General features: G+C 37.3%; 1 long non-coding RNA gene across 1 annotated transcript in view; it reads right to left on the reverse strand.

Moving 5' to 3' along the window:
• LOC120523781 overlaps window positions 1–19,355 on the reverse strand; it is a 381,746-nt gene that overhangs the window by 274,954 nt on the left and 87,437 nt on the right. The window contains exon 3 of the long non-coding RNA XR_005632699.1: window positions 7,144–7,209. This is a non-coding gene — a long non-coding RNA (uncharacterized LOC120523781). The remainder of the gene's footprint in view (window positions 1–7,143; window positions 7,210–19,355) is intronic.

Below are 19,355 nucleotides of genomic sequence, written 5' to 3' on the forward strand. Positions count from 1 at the left end.
CTCTAGTAGGATTGACTACTGCAATGCGGTGTTCACTGGCTGTTCAAACTGTTCTCTATACAGCCTCCAGTTAATCCAAAATGCGCTGCAAGAATTATTACAAGAACAAGAAAATATGAACACATAACCCAGTTCTTAAATCTTTACACTGGCTCCCAGTTAAGTTTAGGGCAGATTTCAAAATCCTCCTTTTAACATATAAAGCATTAAATGGCCAAGGTCCGCTTACTTGTCTGAACTTATCATGACTTACAAACCTGAGCACATTAAGATCTCAAGATGCCGGTCTGCTTAGGATTCCAAGGATTAATAAAATAACAGTGGGAGGTCGAGCTTTTAGTTACAGGGCCCCTAAACTGTGGAATGGTCTTCCTGCTTCCATAAGAGATGCCCCTTCAGTCTCAGCCTTTAAATCCCGGCTGAAGACTCACTACTTCAGTTTAGCATATCCTGACTAGAGCTGCTGATTAACTGTACATACTGCATCTCTGTTGTTAGTCATTAGCACTAAAACATAAGTAACATGATAATTATATTTGAATACTAACCCTCACCTATTCTGTTTCTTTTCTCGGTACCCAAATGTGGCAATTGGTGCCACGGCCCACCTGCCAAGTTGTTTGCCTGCCTATGGTAAAGTCATCCCTGATGGAGGATCACAGGAATCATGGGAAAGAGGGGTCCTTTCATCGGAGCAACGTTTCAGCCGTGGCATGGCCAAATGGGGAGGCAGCTAGATGGATGAGGTCTCCAGGACTCTAAAAATATCCAAACCTAATTATGTCATATCATCTACTGTTAAACCGTACTTCTAAAATTTTTATTATTATGCTGTATTAAGGAATTGTTCTGTTCTGTGTATTGTATTGTATTGACCCCCTACTTTTGACACCCACTGCACGCCCAACCTACCTGGAAAGGGGTCTCTCTTTGAACTGCCTTTCCCGAGGTTTCTTCCATTTTTCCCTACAAGGTTTTATTGGGAGTTTTTCCTTGTCTTCTCAGAGAGTCAAGGCTGGGGGGCTGTCAAAAGGCAGGGCCTGTTAAAGCCCATTGCGGCACTTCCTGTGTGATTTTGGGCTATACAAAAATAAACTGTATTGTATTGTATTGTACTGTCCTGATCAACATATTTTCAAAACTAAAGACGCTGATGGAGAGGTGTGAAGGGATTTAAGGTGGGCTGGGATTACAAGTATTTTCGTAGGCTTTAGGAATTATAGTGTTAAACTAGATTAAAACAAATTTTCCCAGAATTCCATGCAAGGTTCATGACCTAGCAGTATCTAATATATCTTGAAAATATGGAGTGGTTTCTGTGGGCTGCAATCCTGGAACCAAGATTTAAACTTGAAGGTGCTTGGGTGTAGAAAGACAAAACATCAAAGACATTCTAACAAAGAAGGACCTTTCATTCTGTTCACCAAAAATAGCAACTATAAAGGATTTCTCTTCACCACCAAAAATAAGAGATCAAAACTTTTTGCATTTATGGACTCCCAAGTTCCATCCACATCTACAGAATTACCAGCATCAGAGGGGATGCCAAGTTACCTAACCCTACTGGGGCAAATGCAGGCATGAAGGCAAATCCAAAAAGATTGCGGTCACGCTATAAGCACCTGCCGTCAATGGGTGATACAAGGAATATTGTAAATGCAGGGAAGACCAGGCCACGACCCTGCGTGACTTCTGTGTTTGTGTATAGGAGAGTGGTAGATATCGCTACAATAAATAACCGTGCTGTTCCTGATTCAAGCTGAATAAAGCTGGTTTTGCTAAAGTACTGAGACTCAGCCTTGGGTTTTGGGCTGCAAGACATCACAGTGTGAATGAAATACATGAATAAACATGACTTATTATTTTGTGGTCTGAGACATCTATCATGTGGTAGCAATTCTCACATTGAACTGCTAATCATATACTAGTATTAACAGTATACAGTGATCCCTTGCTGTATCGCGCTTTGACTTTCGCGGTTTTGCTCTATCGCGGATTTTATATGTAAGCATATGTAAATGTATATTGCGGATTTTTTGCTGATTCGTGGATTTCTGCGGACAATGGGTCTTTTAATTTATGTTACATGCTTCCTCAGTTTGTTTGCCCAGTTGATTTCATACAAGGGACGCTATTGGCGGATGGCTTAGAAGCTACCCAATCAGAGCACGTATTACATATTAACTAAAACTCCTCAATGAAATAAGATATGCCTCCTGCGCGGTGCTCGATTGTTTGCTTGTCTCTGCCTCTATCTCACCCTCTCTGACATTCTCTGCGCCTGACGGAGGGTGTGTGAGCAGAGGTGCTGCTTGCACAGAAGCTGTTTGCCTAGTGAATACGGACGCTCCTCTAAGAAATGCTGCTTTATCGAGGTGCGTCCAAAAGCACACTTATTGATTTTTTGATTGTTTGCTTTAATCTCTCTCTCTCTCTGACGTTCTCTGCGCTTGACGGAGGAGATGTGAGCAGAGGGGCTTTTTGCACAGAGGCTGTTTGCTTAGAAGATACGGACGCTCCTGTAAAAAATGCTGAAAGGCTACCTTCGCATTGATCCCTTCATTGCCGCTGCTTTATCGCGGTGCTTGCATACTTAAAAGCGCAACAGCCCTATTGATTTTTCATTGTTTACTTTACTCTCTCTCTGACATTCTCCGCTCCTTACGCGCACTTTGAAGAGGAAGATATGTTTGCATTCTTTTAATTGTGAGAAAGAACTGTCATCTCTGTCTCGTCATGGAGCACAGTTTAAACTTTTGACTAAAGGGTGTTATTTCATGTCTAGAGGGCTCTAAAAATGTTAAAAAACGTATTTAGAAGGTCGTAAACAGGTTTTCTATGCTCTAACTGCGAAAATATTAGCTTTATAAATAAAGAATCCTACTTCGTGGAAATTCTTTTATCTGTCTGGAGTGGATTAACCGCGATAAACAAGGGTTTACTGTATAACTGTGCGGAGAATATTTATAAACAGTGTGGGAGAGTTTCTAAGGGCTTAAAATATATAAAAATAATCATACAAACATATGGTTTCTACTTCGCGATTTTCACCAATCGCGGGGGGGTTCTGGAACGCAACCCCCGCGATCGAGGAGGGATTACTGTATTCTGATGCTTTTGACCAGTGTCACTAATCGTTTATCAATTGTTATTTAACAGTTCTCAGTTTTATTTACTTACATTTTATCAACTATTTTTCACACATTACTTGGTATTTCTAAGACACCATAAATAAGTTTACATGTATGTCCCTACATGTAATCCCAAATAAATGCTGAGAAATAGCAGTAAATGGGATTCGGCAGAATTTCACTGAATTAAGTTCCATTTCACAAAACTCCAACTCAGTTCCAATTCAGTTTCCCATAGTTGTTGTTGAATTCCAATTCCACTTCCATTTCCCTGTTTGAATTAGAATTTTTTAGTTCATTCTTGAATTGACCTCAACCCTGGTTCATGCGTTGCTTTTATTGTACTACTGTCACTAGTGTGTAGGAGAACTTTGAAGTAAGAATATTGTTTAATTCTTCATTTTGAAAGGAAACAGTAATTAAAATCAAAACACTACACATGCTGTCTTTGTATTTAGTATGTAGTTCAACAAATACATTTTTTTCTAAAACAAATTCACACCATCTACTGTATGTAAGATATATTTTTATTCTAAGAAATGATAAAATAACTACTACTACATAAATGGATACATTGTAGATCACAGATTGCAGGCCACACCTTGCTGTACTCTTGTTTTGCCTTGTGCTGTATAAAGAAACTGTGCTACTTGAACATTTCCACTGCAGTACTACATTCAAAACCTAATCTATCATTTCTTCTGTTTCACTGAATGGCCATTGCTATCCTAGGAGTCATAAGTTAACCGTAAGAGGACCGTTATGGTAATTAGGTTTATGATTGTAAAGAGCAGCATCAGCATACTTTTCAGTTGCAAACTTACTCATGTTAATGAGAAAACAGAGGGCAGCAGCATTGTGTTTTAGCTGCCTTATAATCTGCTCCAAAAATGAGTCACTTAGATTTTATAGGGCAGCTGTAGGTATTGGTTGTCTTGTGAAAATTGCTGGCTATGCCAACCACTGGTCTGTAAATGTAAAACTCAAGGTTACAGGTTCAGTTCACCACTTCTAACTCCCTATCCATTTAACATATTGTTAATGTGCAAGAACATGTAAATAATTATATTGTACTTATAAGCATTTTATGATATTGCTACTAGGACAGACGCTATAAGAAACTAAAGTGGTTGTTGAAGTGTACACTCTCTAGTGTCAACAATTCCTTTCTGTTCATGACATAGTTTTAGGGCAGCTAACACAGATTTGTAAGTAGTTCTAAAACAACTAAGGTTCACAGAGCTAGTGACGCATTAGCTAACAAGCTTGCTGGGGTGCTAGCCTGGGGTCCTTAAGGCTGGTGAGGCTGCGGCAATGTTTCTGGGGAAAATTTAGACAAAAAACATTAGGTTATAATTTAATAAGCACAATTCTCTCATGCTGTGTTGTGTCTTATCATCACACTCAGTCTGTCTATGCACTGAATGGCAGAGGAGGCAAAGCTGTCATTTGTAACTTTCATGAGGTCTTTCCTGTTGTTTAAATGAATTGTCTTTTAAAATGCATTGAATGATTGGCTCATGGTTGTACTCTAATTTCTGTTATCCTTCAAAATAGCTGCTTTCAAATGTTTTCACTATAAACAGTGAGTTTGTAGGAAATAAAAATGTCCACAAAGCATTGCAATTAATTCTGGAAAATGAAACGTCAGAGAGACAAAGGGGTTTATTTATTATGTCATCCTCGTCAGACTGCAAAGTTGGACACATCTATCCATGAAGTGAGTGAAAACAGCCACTTCAGCCAAAAGGATGGTTCCATGGGAGTACTTATTTAAGATTTTCAATGTCAGTGCTGATATTTGGATAGGCTCACTTTATTCTATTCTCACTACAGAAAGATTTATTAACACAAATTATTAAGAAAGGAAGACATGTATTGTGCCTCCTGATTGTCAGTTTTAATTGTTCAGTTTAAAGAATATATGAAAAACTTTGAGATAAAAAGGGAATTAGATGGTACTGTTAATATTGTTCATGTTATTTTGGAATGTTCCTGCAACCAACCGTCAACTTTAATGGTTCCATTGACTCCTGTTCTAGCAAGATTGTGGAAATTTTGCAAACCAGGAAATGATGACATGGTGACGTGCATGCCGTTTTTAAAAGCTTGAATCACTTCTTTAGATTTGTTTTGATTGATAAAAGTATTCATTTTGACTGAAACCATCAAAGACAATAGGAGAAACAGTGCAGTGTGAAACAGTGTTTAAAAAAAAAATAAATGAGTACTTAAAAGCCAAAAGAACAATTGTAATTGAAATACACCTATAGCAAGACCATCAGCCTCCTTCTGCTTCTTAGCAGTAGTGGAAAAGCAGCATTTATCAGCAAACCCACTTGTCTATTGAAGTGACAATTTGAAGTTTTTGGACTTCTCTGAAAGTATAAAGGAATTTCTCAGAAAACATACATTAGGTCTATTCTAAGTGGTTTGTTACAGCTAGATATTTAGTAACCTTTAGAGTGAACGTTTTAAGTTGATTTATATGTGTATTTAGCTAACACTCACTGGGCTGCTTATTACTGGCATTTCTTACTGATGTGTCTAAATGCCACACAGTTATTCAGTAGGACAATTTATAGTAAGTCTAATTTATGGTAGCATGTTCAAAGATGTTAGTATGTTGTCATTTGAATTTATACTTTGTACATAAAGTGGTTACACATAATGTGAGACAGGCACAGCATGTTTGTCTGAGGACTTTCTGGAATAAAAGCTCCTGATGACATTTACTGCAAGTCACACACTAAACAAACTAGAAATGATTGGAACAAATATGATACTTGCTTGAGGCACAAGATGAAATAAATTCCCTGAGCAGATCTTTTTAATAAATAAATTTTGAATGAAATAAAAAAAAAACAATGCTGAAACTTTAGATGTCTACCATCTTTTCTTTTTTGTTGAATTCTATTAGATGTGAAATGGCATGTATAACATATAATCAGTAGTACTCTGATTTTTTACATAAAAAGACATGATTAATAGGGAAGTAAACTGTTTGTTTGTCTTTTTTCCTTTAATCATTGTTAGAGAACAATGCAAACACTTCTTCATGTGTCTTATTATTTTTGTGCCTTGAATAATTTATTAAGATACCAACTGAGCTGGTATCCAATTTCTGAAAAATTGACTTTGTCAAAAATATACTGCAGCCAAAGGGGAAAATAAGGAGACAACTAACGAGATTTTTTTTTGACCAGACTCTTTGGTACAGCTCCTTCATTTTATCTGCTTGAATGCCATAACTACAATCGTCACTATTTTTAAATTAGGACCTAAGCACCCATTACCTCAAATAATCCCAGAAAAATAAAAACAAAACAGCAAATGGAAGCCATTAAAAGAAGTACAGTAAATGATTTAAAGAAGGAAGGATAATCTCCTAGAGAGCCAATTCATGTCTCCCATCCTACACGTGTCTTTTTGAACTCTCTGCTGTATCTTAGTTTCCCTGATACTTTGCTAAGCTGGAGATTTTCTTTGTGCTGTCCAAAGATAAAAAAGACAAAAGAAAATCCATAAGATCTAAATAAAAAATGACAGAGGACAGCTTCACTGTTAATGTCAAAGAAGACACAAAGGAAGCATGACATTCTCTTAAGGGGGCTTAACATAAAAGATGAAATGATGCAGTATGAACTCTCTTTATTACACTTCTTAAGCAAAATTTCCTGTTCAACCAATTTACTATTTCGCTAAAGGACCTTAAGGAGTAAATTAAATAATCAATACATATACATATATATATACATATATATATATATATATATATATATATATATATATATATATATATATATATATATATATCTTAAGCCCATAGAATCACAATCATATTTTTAGGTAAAGTGAAATATGTCCACACACAAATCATGAAAGTCAGAAAAAGTCTGACCTTAATAACCAGAGTACCAAGAATGCCAAGGCATCTGACCAAGAGACCAAAGTTTATAAAAAGTTATGACAGCAGGTGAAGTTACACAAAAATAATAGGCTGAAAACTCACAAAGCAACCAGCAGTCCAGTACTGTTTTCTGGAACTCCTATTTGATCCAAATTTGGAGTCACTAATCTGAGAAAATAAAAATCACAACAAAAATGGAGTTATTTCTAAAACACAACAACAAGTAATACATTTGTTTAATACATTTTTTGACATCCAATTTTTTTTATTCAATACTAATGTAGTGAGAAGTCAAGCAAAATGACACCTCTTACTGGTTAACTAAAATGATTACAATATGCAATCTTTTGAGGCAACTCAGACCCCTTCTTTCAGGCAAGATGTAATCATACAGTATTACATCATATGAAGAAAAAGCTGGACCTCAAATAATGTTTCATAAGAACAAAGATAACACATAAATTCATTGAACAAATTCTTAGGAACACTTTACTAATACTGGGTAGGGCTTCTTTTGCTTTCAGAACAGCCTCAATTCTTCATGGCAAGGATTTTCAAAACATTAAATTGAGATTCTGGTCCATGTTGACATGCAGTTTCTGTAGATTTGGCTGCTGCATATTCATGCTGTGAATCTCCCATTCTACCATACACCAAGGTGTTCTGTTTATTCAGAGTTCATGAAACCAGTTGGAGATGACTTTTGCTTTGTGACATGGTGCATTATCATGCTGGGAGGAGTCATTAGAAGATGGGTAAATTGTGGCCATGAAGGGATACACATAGTCAGCAACAATGATCAAAAAGGTTGTGACATTAATAATATCAATAATTATATAAATAATTAATTGGTATTAACAGGCCCAAAGTGTGCCACGAATGCATTCCTCACACCATTACACCACAACCACTATCCTGAACTGTCGACACAAGGGAGTTTGGGTGCCTGGATTCATGCTACTGGTGCCAAATTCTGACCCTACCATCTGTGCGACTCAGCAAAAATAGAAATTTATCAGACCAGTCTAATCTTCAATTGTCCAGTTTTGAAAGCCTCAGCTTTCTGTTCTTGGCTAGCAGAAGTGGAAACAGACGTGGTATCCTGCTATTGTAGCCCATTCACCTCAAGTTTCACTGTGTTGAGCATTCTGAGGTGCTTTCCCACTCACCAAAGTTGCACAAAGATGTTTTTTGAGTTACCATAGTTTTTGTCAACTTGAACCAGTCTAAAAATTTTACTCTGAACTCTCTAATCAACAAGGAATTTCCCACCCTCAGAACTACCACTTACTGGATGTTTTTTGTTTTTTGTACCATTCTGAATAAACTGTAGAAACTGTTGTGCCTGAAATCCCAGCTGATCATCTGTTACAGAGATACTCAAACCAACCCTTCTGGCACCAACAATCATACCACGGTTCTGGTGTATGATGTGAGCATTAACTTGTGTTTCTGCCACATGATTGACTGATTAGATAACTACTTGGATAACCAGGTGTACAGGCATTCCTAATAATTTCCACAGTGTATATAAAATCCTAAACACAGTACATTTGCAATTTCACTGCTTTTGCTTGAAAGTACACAAAATACTTGTGCTCAAAATACTGAAGATAGCTGTGCTTGTTATGCAAGTATTGGTTTACTTTGTGCACCTGTTGAAATTATTTTTAAACATAGTACAAGTGGCATGATAATGCAAACACAGATTGGTACTGCTGCCTCATGACCCCAGGGTCCTGTGTTCAAATCTTAGCCTAGTCACACCTGATATGAAATTTGCACATTGTCCCTATGTCCGTGTGGTGTAAAAAGGAGACAACAGAAGAAAAGAGCAGTTGGTCTCAGTTCTTCAGAGAGGTCCTCTGTTTTTGAGTCCTTGGTCTGGTCTTGACAGTGATCTTCTGGTCAGATGACCTTAAATAGAGAGACAGATTGGAAGGGGTGTACTGTTTGTCAAGTTGAACAGAAGTTGCTGGATCAAATCTTTAGCAGTGACAGAAGGAATTCTACTCCATTCAGCCCTTGAGGAAGGCCATTAACCTGAATATTCAAATAGCTGAACTTGCACTCTGACCCCACAAATGACAAATTCCAAATACAAGAAGTTGTATATAGTAAATAACATTAGAAATTACTAAAAACAAATCACGCTTCCTTCAGATTGTACTCCTGTATTTGAGGTCAAATGAAAATGGAGTTAATGGCAGCATCAATTCCAAATCCTTCCCTGTAACAAGTGATGTCTGAAACCATGACTGATATACCCGAAGCTTGTGTATCTGACAGTGGGTTTTCTCTGTTTTAATCCCAAAAATGTGCTTTTAACATTAATCTTTTTTTTCCAGTGTAGTTGTAGTGTGAACATGTTCTGTGATGGATTAGCACAGTGTTTTTTTTTTAATTCAGTCCTGAGGGACCGCCATGGCTGGAGATTTTAATTTTACAAACAGTGCCTTATTGTTTCTTTTCATTGTATAACCAATTATAGTCCACTCAATAATAAAAAGCAGTTTAAAATTGTTGACAAGTACCACTTAATTGTATGTAAACTATGAAGATAAAAAAAATCATATAAGCAAGAGCATGCCAAGGCCTGATATATTTTATCAGTCCTAATTCAAGCATAACCAGAATAGTGTTTATTGATTAAATTAATGTAAAAGTAGTCACTTTTTAAATCCATGTCTAAAATGTTGAGCCAAAGGTTATACTAGTAGTTTTACTGTAAGCTTCATCAAATCATTTAAAAATGTAGTCTGAGATTAACTTTGTCAAATGCTTTAGAATGATTGGAAAATTTAACTTTTAAGGCCAATTTACAAAAAGAGATTTATTAGGGTGAAGAATTGGCCTAATTCTAATTGAATTAATCCTAGATTAAAATTGGAGTTTCTTAAATGCAAATAGTCTTTGACTATAAAGTCCTCAAACAACATATTGAATAAATAACCAAAAAGTCTTCACAAGCCTCAGTTTAGACAACAGCATTCATTTTATGCCCATATATATATATATATATATATATATATATATATATATATATATATATATATATATATATATATATATATATATATGCTGCTCAAAAGAATTAAAGGAACACTTTTAATCAAAGTATAGCATAAAGTCAATGAAACTTATGGGATATTAATCTGGTCAGTTAAGTAGCAGAGGGGGTTGTTAATCAGTTTCAGCTGCTGTGGTGTTAATGAAATTAACAACAGATGCACTAGAGGGCAACAATGAGATGACCCCAAAACAGGAATGGTTTAACAGGTGGAGGCCACTGACATTTTTCCCTCCTCATCTTTTCTGACTGTTTCTTCACTAGTTTTGCATTTGGCTACAGTCAGTGTCACTACCTGGACCCTACAGAGGTTGCACAAGTAGTCCATCTTCTCCAGGATGGCACATCAATACGTGTCATTGCCAGAAAGTTTGCTGTGTCTCCCTGCACAGTCTCAAGGGCATGGAGGAGATTCTAGGAGACAAGCAGTTACTCTAGGAGAGCTGGAGAGGGCCATAGAAGGTCCATAACCCACCAGCAGGACCAGTATCTGCTCCTTTGGGCAAGGAGGAACAGGATGAGCACTGCCAGAGCCCTACAAAATGACCTCCAGCAGGCCACTGGTGTGAATGTCTCTGACCAAACAACCAGAAAGACTTCATGAGGGTGACCCAAGGGCCCCATGTCCTCTAATGGGCCCTGAGCTCACTGCCCAGCAGCATGCAGCTCGATTGGCATTCGCCATAGAATACCAGAATCGGCAGATGCACCACTGGTGCCCTGTGCTTTTTACAGATGAGAGCAGGTTCACCCTGAGCACGTGACAGAAGTGAAAGGGTCTGGAGAAGCCAAGGAGAACATTATGCTGCCTGTAACATCATTCAGCATGAGCACTTTGGTGGTGGGTTAATGATTGTCTGGGGAGGCATATCCATGGAGGGTCACACAGACCGCTACAGGCTTGACAAAGGCAAGCAACTTTTAAAAAGGGGTATTATGTTGTGTAATACTATATATATATATATAGTATTACACAACATAATACCCCTTATAAAAGTTGCTTGCTAAGATTCTTCAAGATGATCCTGTTTATATTTGGTTTTATTGTACAATTTGATTAGATTTTTATTTTGTATTGCTACAAAATATATACATGAATTGATGTTCATATTACATTGCATTATTTTTATTTCATTTCTTCTAATTTCTACATTCTATTCTTGTGAAAGATGGAAGGAACAAATTAAGAGAATACCCCACCCAAAAATGAATTTCCTTTTTAGATGTTATTTTCCCCATGTGGTGGTCGAGAAAAAAATTGCAATCTCATATTTTCTTGGAGAAAGTACATAAGTACACATTTTCATAAATGGGATTGACAGGTGACCAACCCTAGAAAGTGGCAGTCTGTTCACATTGTCCCTGAGTTGGATAGTGCAGGGGTGTTGGGTTTGATTTAATTTAATTTTAAAAGTAAATGTAGTAGTGATAGTGTAAAAATTGAGAGCTTGGTTCAAGATCTAAATAATTCAACTAACATAAATACATCATCTGTTTATATCTCTCCCTGTTTTCCCACTCCATCCAGCTCATTCTCTTAAGTTCTCACCAGTCACATCTGCTTTTGTTAATGACCTCCTTTGTAAGATGAGACTGACTACTTGTGTACTGGACCCCATCCAGAACTCACTACTTAAATCCTGCCTTCATGCCATAATCCCAACTGTTACAACAATAATAAACTCATCCCTTGACACTGGCTCTGTGCCACTCACTTTTAAAATCGCTTCTGTAACTCCAATGTTAAAAAAGTCTGGTCTTGATGCTGACAATCTTAACAATTTCCGGCCTATTTCCCACTTAACTTTCCTGTCAAAAGCTCTTGAGCGTATTGTAGCCTCCCAGCTCACCAATTACTTAACTACTAATAACTTGATGGAACCCTTTCAGTGTGGTTTCAGGGTGCAGCACAGCTGTGAAACTGCTCTGCAACGGGTAACCAATGATTTGCTTATGGCAGCAGGCTCTGGACAAACCAGCATATTAATTCTGTTAGTGCAGCATTTGACACTGTCAGACATGACATTCTACTGTCCAGAATGGAGAACATGCTGAGTATCTCTGGCACTGCCCTCCAGTGGTTCAAGTCCTATCTGACGGATAGGCAAGAGTTTGTTAGCCTTGGCAACAGCATGTCCAGCTCAGCACTAGTCACACAAGGAGTTCCTCAGGGCTCTGTCCTCGGTCCTCTTCTCTTCTGTCTTTATATGTTTCCACTTGGCCATATTATCCGTAGCTATGGACTGAGCTATCATTTTTATGCAGATGATACTCAACTCTACTTCAATGTTAAAAGTGAAACTTCATCAGAGCTTTCTCAGCTCACAACCTGCCTTAGTGAAATTAAAACCTGGATGGAGCAGAACTCTTTAAAATTAAATTGCAACAAAACTGAACTCCTGCATATTGGGACTAAAATGCAACTTAATAAAATGAGCTTCTTTCCAGTCAATCTTGGTGGTGATCTTATCAGACCTGCCAATACTGCAAAGAATCTTGGTGTCATTTTTGATTCCTCCTTTTCTTACTCCACCCACATAAATCACATTAAGAAATTTTCTTACTTTCACCACCGTAACATATCCCATGATCGCTCCTTCCTCTCCTTTTCTAATGCTGAGAAACTTGTCCATGCTTTTATCACATCCCGCATAGATTATTGTAACTCGCTGCTGGCAGGTGCCCCTTCTAATCTTATATCACAGCTCCAGCTTATTCAAAACTCGGCTGCAAGAGTCCTTACTCGAACCAGCAGCAGTGAGCACATCACATCCTTCCTGCTCCGTCTTCACTGACTCCCTGTGTCTTACAGAATCGAATATAAAATCCTACTAATGACCTACAAAGCCTTAAATAACCTTCTCCATCACTATGTGCCTACCCGCTCACTAAGGTCCTCTGATTCTGGCAATCTTGTTGTACCCCACACTAATCTACACTCCATGGGTGATAGGGCGTTCATCTGTATAGCGCCCAGACTCTGGAATGACCTACCGAAATTAATCAGGTCAGCTGACTCCATGAATTCTTTTAAAAAACAACTCAAAACTCATCTGTTCAGGAAGGCTCTTAGCTCTACTTGACTTCATTCCCCTTCTCTCAGTTTACCTCTATATCAAGATGCTCATGTAACCTGTATGTGTGTGTTAGACCATCAATTATGTTGTCTGTTAGGCTTTCTCTGAATTTACTGTCTTAATCTTCTTTATTTATTTATTTGCTTTGTACTATGCTATATACTGCATACCCTGCCGTTCTTTCTGATATTCTGTAAGTGCCTTGAGCATGGGAAAGGCACTATATAAATAAAATGTATTATTATTATTTTTTAATGTTAAAAAAAAAGTTAAATGTCACAAAATAAGAGAATTTCTGGTACTGTCAGGTCTAATTTAAAAAGGTCTTTATAGTGTTAAGGTACAGCTTCTTCTCATGAGGATGTGCCCTCTTCGAAAGGAGGTCCAAAAGTGTACAACAGCTTCTGGTGACTTTGTTCTTTCAATAGCAGGATGACCAGAGCAGGCAGGACTTCCTACAGTCTGGCAGAAGTGATGTCAATGTTCTCCCAGGGCATCTTCCTCCCTTCTATAAGTAAAGATGGAAACAAAATTATTGACTATCACACCCTGGTCCTTCTCTACAGCCCTGACCACCTTACCTGGTTATAACCAGTAAAACGCTCCCAGGGTTTTTGTGTTTGACAGTAGAAGTTTTGACTGAGCAGTGTTTTACTAATTATAATATAATTTATAAACTCAATAAATTAAGAACAAAAAAAACCTGTCTTGTGGAGAAAACATTGCCTGTCTAACCAAGAGGAACAATATGGCTGTCACTTTAAGGTGTAATAAAATTTTGTATCAATCATCACCATGCGCTCTTATTATGTACCTCCTTTAAAAATAAAAGTAAATAGAAATGATTTGACCCCAAAAGTCTAAATATCTCTTCTTACTTTCTTTTTGTCACAAGTGCAACAACTATAGTATTTCTCTACCAAGAAAAAGACAATTTCTTTTTTTATTTTATTCTTTTATTCTTTTGTGGAATGTCATCAACTCCTGTTTTTGACAAATAAAGAGGTCTGTGCCTATATGTGGATTTTATTAAGAATGGTGCAATGAGTTTACACACCAATGCAATATAGTAGCATTGATAATGAAACCCATTGCATCATACAGTTCCAACTGTAAAATTATGGATACATTAATGAAGTCAGGAATCAAATGGGAAAACCTTAAATATACCAAAGAGAAAGAAACAAAAACACTTAAAAAATGTATAAATATGTTCAGCACACCAAACCAAACTCCCAATGCCACTACTGTCCTAATAAATGTTTGTTATAAATAATCTAGCACAAAAACACGTTATCTACTGAGAACATAGATTAAAGTTGAAAAGACTATTCTTTATAGTCATGCCCCTCCCTGTGTTCTGTCATATCTCCATGAGAAAAGTCTATTAGTAGTATGACAGAATCAGTAAAAACATTCTTACTGCTAGGAGTGTTAGACAAATAGAAACAAAGAGGTCAAAGTTCAGTGTCATATTCAAATGATCCTCTTAAGCAAATAAACAAATTTCTCAGGAACAACTTCTACTTCCCAGGACTGAAGTAACATTCTACATCCATAGCCAGTTTCTATTTCTATAGCTTAATCTGTCAAAATATATAGCTATCAATCAATGCCCACTACAAATGGCTGTCATCCTATGGATACTGGGAGATGTGCCCACACCCTATATCCAGAAGGGACATTTAGGTTAGGACTGACCAAAACACATGGCTTAGGATACCAACAGAACCTATTGGACAAACATCACCTCCAAGTGTAGTTTCAACATTTGGTTCTGCTATATCTCTTCTGGGTAAATTCCACCATTTTGTGGAACCATCACAGATTACCATTTAAATTTTTTGTTTTCTTTCACCTCTCCTTGGCTCAATTTATTAATCATAACTACAAGGGGGGACTCAAGAATTCCCAGAATCTGTAAATAGTATGGGAGAAGGGTGTAGTTATCAAATATGATGCTATGTATTGCATGTCTACACTTCTGTTAATCAGCCTGTCAAGTGGCATTGTGCTGAATTGATCGTAATGTGCATTTCTGACATTGATTCTGCAATTGTGTATGTTAATTTGCTAATTTTTTTTTCTACAGGAGAACAAAAACACCTCAAGTCATATCGAACATCAATAAAATGCTGATCTCATTTTTTGAGATTCACTGACTTGTTAATAATTAGTTTCTTCATAAACAGACAAGAACATTACACTGAAGTGCTGAGATTTCTGCTGGAAGACATTAGGGAAAAAATGTCTGGAGCAGTGGTTTTGACCAAAAACAATATGCTTGTTGATCCATATCTCCCGTATTTACCAGATATTGTCCCAGTGACTTGCTCCCTGAAATTAAAATTGAAATGGAAAAAAAGATGATTTGCTACTGTGTTAAAAATGTAGGAAAAAAATTGCAGGAGGCTCTAGACACAGTAAGAAAAATGAGTACAGGAAATGTTTCCAGGAGTGGAAAAAGCACTGCATTGCATGTCAAGGAGAGTATTTTGACAGTGACTAAAAGCAAACTGCTGTAAGTTGTATAATAAAGTTTTTTTTGACAATTCTGGGAATTTGTGGATTCTCCCTTATATATTAATAGCACAAGGCTTTCAGCACAAAACTTGCACAGACGTGCTATATTCACGTAAGATTCACCATTGTATGATTAACATGTTAGACCCTACACCACAAAAAGTCTGGTATATTCACATATCTGAATCATTGAGTAACCTTCAGCGAATCGCTTGATTTAACACTGTTCCAAATTAAATCCCATTTTCTCCAAATTTCAGTGATTTGAGCATCATGGCTCCTCCACTACAATATGTTCTTATTTAACTTGGCACCAATTAGTGTTGTTTTCATTTAGCATTGTTTATTAGCGAGGTACAATGCAAGTGTTAATGTTTTTATAATTCTCAAGACTGTTTCAACAAACATTGATTTTAATTCTCCCTGTTGCAAATTGGAGGTGGCAACACTGAGTTGACAATGTTTCAAGTTGGAAAGGAAATCTGCAAGGACTAAACATTCTGAATTTCTCCAGTAAAGAAACACAGTTTGCCAAACAGTTTCATTTAAAGGGGTACCACTTTGACTATATTTCCTAGACATCTCAAATTTCAGATTTTTAGAAGGCATACAGAAAGCTCACAAGTGTAAGGTGTTTATTACACTGGCCAGGATCACTGTGGAGTCCAAGCCGAGCTAGTTAACTAATGTGGTTAACTAGCAGGAGACAAAGGCTACAGATAAGAGGAGTTCACACCACATGGACATCAGTAGAGTCTTTCAGGGCCTGTCCTTCTGCTGATTTTTCCAATTTATATTTTTCACCTAGATTCCAGTTTATTTAGTAATCTTGCAAAATTTGAAGACAATACTAAAGCTGGAAGGATAGCAGACACTGAAGAGGCTGCAAAAATAATGTGGTAAACTTCAAAAAAGTACTTATTGGTACACATGGGTAAATAGAACACTGATTAGAAACATGAGACGAGAGACACTCTCCTACAGGAAGCAACCCTGGGAAAGAATTTAGTGATTTATGTTGACACAATGTTGCCATTATTTAAACAATGTAGGGAAGCAATTTAAATGGCAAATAAAATGCTAGGTCATATTGTAAAAACTGTTGAAAATAAATCCAAGGACATTATGCTTAGACTATAATATTGTGTGCAGCTCTAGTCACCATGCTAAAAAAAGGCTTAATAGTTCTTTATACTGTACAGAGGAGAGCATCCAGGTGAATCCTAGGACTTGAGGACATGTTGATCTCCAACAGACTTAGAGAATTAAACCTGTGTAGTCTTAAGCAGAGGAGGCTGCTTGGGGACCTTTTTCTGGTGTTCAAATTTCTCAAAAGTATTGATGAAGTAAATTCATCCAAGTTGTTTTTAAGTAAATTGCAAAGCAAGTACACTAGCATGCCAGTTAAAATTCACAGGAAGTGTATTTAGAACTGAACCTGGGAAGCTTGTGTTAAGCTGAAAGCTTCACCTGGAAATGTCTTTGTGCAAAGAATTGTGGGCATCTGGAACAACCTACCAAGTCATGTAGTTGAAGCAGAAATCTTGACAACCTTTAAAAAGTATCCATATGAGATATTTGAATATCTTAGCTATTAGCTACACAAACGAAATTGATGGACTGAGTAGTCTTCTCTCATTTATCATATTACTTATGTTCTTATGCATTTGCAGTGATCTGAGTGGAAGATGCTGGAGAATATACCAGAAGAAGTAGCCTGTCAAGCTAAATCTATGATTAAAAAGAGAACAAAGTGCAGCAATAAAGTTGTGACAAGAAAGTGTGGTACATCTCCACATTAAAATGTAACATTATTTGTGCTGGATACAATGATGAAGTCTTAATAGGTGGATAACAAACAATTACAAAAGTCCAACAGAAATCCCCAATTCCAATAAGCCAATAACCTGCATTGCTATACCACTAAAAGAAAAAAAAAATCTGAAAAGAAACATATAAAGCAATGCATTGAGGAAGGATCAATAAGAAAGCCAAGAGTAGAATCCAAACCTCCTAAAGGAAACACACAAATTAACAATGAGATTAATGAGACAAACAAGACAGAAAGAAAGGTGTGACAGAAAAAAAATTTCTGATGCGACACAATAGTTGCTGAAAAAGAATTTGGGAGTGAAGGCACAAAGTTGGTAACAACATATCAGGTTTTTTTGTGGTTTAAGGAGTTTTATTCCATTTCTACCATTTTGGTTTATTTATTTTTTTTTCCTTTTATTATAAATTTTGTTAGGAATCTAATCGACGGTTTGCATATGTCTTGTAATTCATTTCCTTGCATGTATACTCTAAGCAGAAATGTTTTATTTTGTTTTGTTAAAAAAAAAAATTAAAAAAGGGAGATTCAAGGTCTTTCTTCTTTGTTTTTGTGTATGTCAACTGTTCCTTTGAGCTGCCATTGTAGTACCATAGCCTTTGTTGTCTTATGTTTCCTTGGAGTGTTCAATGTTTCCCAAAGCAGCAGCCGCCTAGTTTCTATCGTGTAAACATGCTTGTTTATGGTGGCAGTCCCACTCTTTAAGTAAATGTAGTGTAATTCTGACAGCTATTTTTGTGTTACGTTTGATCCTTATTTTCCAGATGGAGACTCTCTACTTTTCATGCTTTGCTTGTCTCTCCAATATGTTTACTTACTAATAGTCGGTTCTCTTTTGTTTTTATGAAGAGTCTGCCAGCTCTCAGCCAACCAGCAGTTGCCACATCTTGCTTATCTAGAATGGAGCTTTTCTTTGGGCTTTTCAGCACAGCTACTCAGTTCCTGTTAGTTTGTGCAGCTAACCTACCATTCTAAACAGCTACCAAATTTCTTGTAATAATATCTAGCCCTGATTTGAAGTCTAGTTCACATCACGGAGAACCAATGGTGTCTTCTGCCGATAAAAAAATAACTGCCCTAGAATCTATATATATAATTCACTAAGGCAAGACAACCATGGAAAGCACGCCGGAAGGGGCGTGGATTTACTAAGCCGCCGACAAGTGAGACACCTATGGCACACGCAGGAAGGAGCCACGCCCACCAACTCCAAGACCATTGGATACGACGACAACTCACAGAGCCACGCCCAACAACTCGGACGCGACCGCACAGAAAAACCGGCGTCATTTATATTCGTCTGTCGTAGAGGTCACATGCAGCTCCGACCCACGTTGACTGTTAATAGAGGCATGTTTCTTGCGGAGGTGAATCGCCATATGCGGCGTATAAAACTGTTTGCGAGGGGTATCCCATGGGATCCTTAAAACGTTCCTTTACAACTGAGGTTAAAACACAATGAAGTGAGCAGTCTTTAAAAAATGAGTTTTCGGTTATGACGTACGACCACGTGCACTATAGCAAACTGTTTTACACGCTACATACAGCAATTCGCATCGCATCTTAGATACTCCTGCACTTTGTACACACCCCCCTCCCATCGTGGTCGGGTGTCTTGGTGGATTATATATAGAAAGGCAGCCAAAACCGCACAGAGCAATGAAAAGTCTACGTGAGTCACAGGTGCATCTTGACTGTGCAAAGACGACAACGACTCGAGTGACGAGTTGGAGGTGGGCACATGAGCAGGCAGTGTATACTGAATGAGAAATCAGCAGACTAGCATGACGGAGGGAACGGAGTGGATGTCTTT

This window comes from Polypterus senegalus, chromosome 2 (assembly GCF_016835505.1).
Source record: "Polypterus senegalus isolate Bchr_013 chromosome 2, ASM1683550v1, whole genome shotgun sequence".
NCBI lineage: Eukaryota > Metazoa > Chordata > Cladistia > Polypteriformes > Polypteridae > Polypterus > Polypterus senegalus.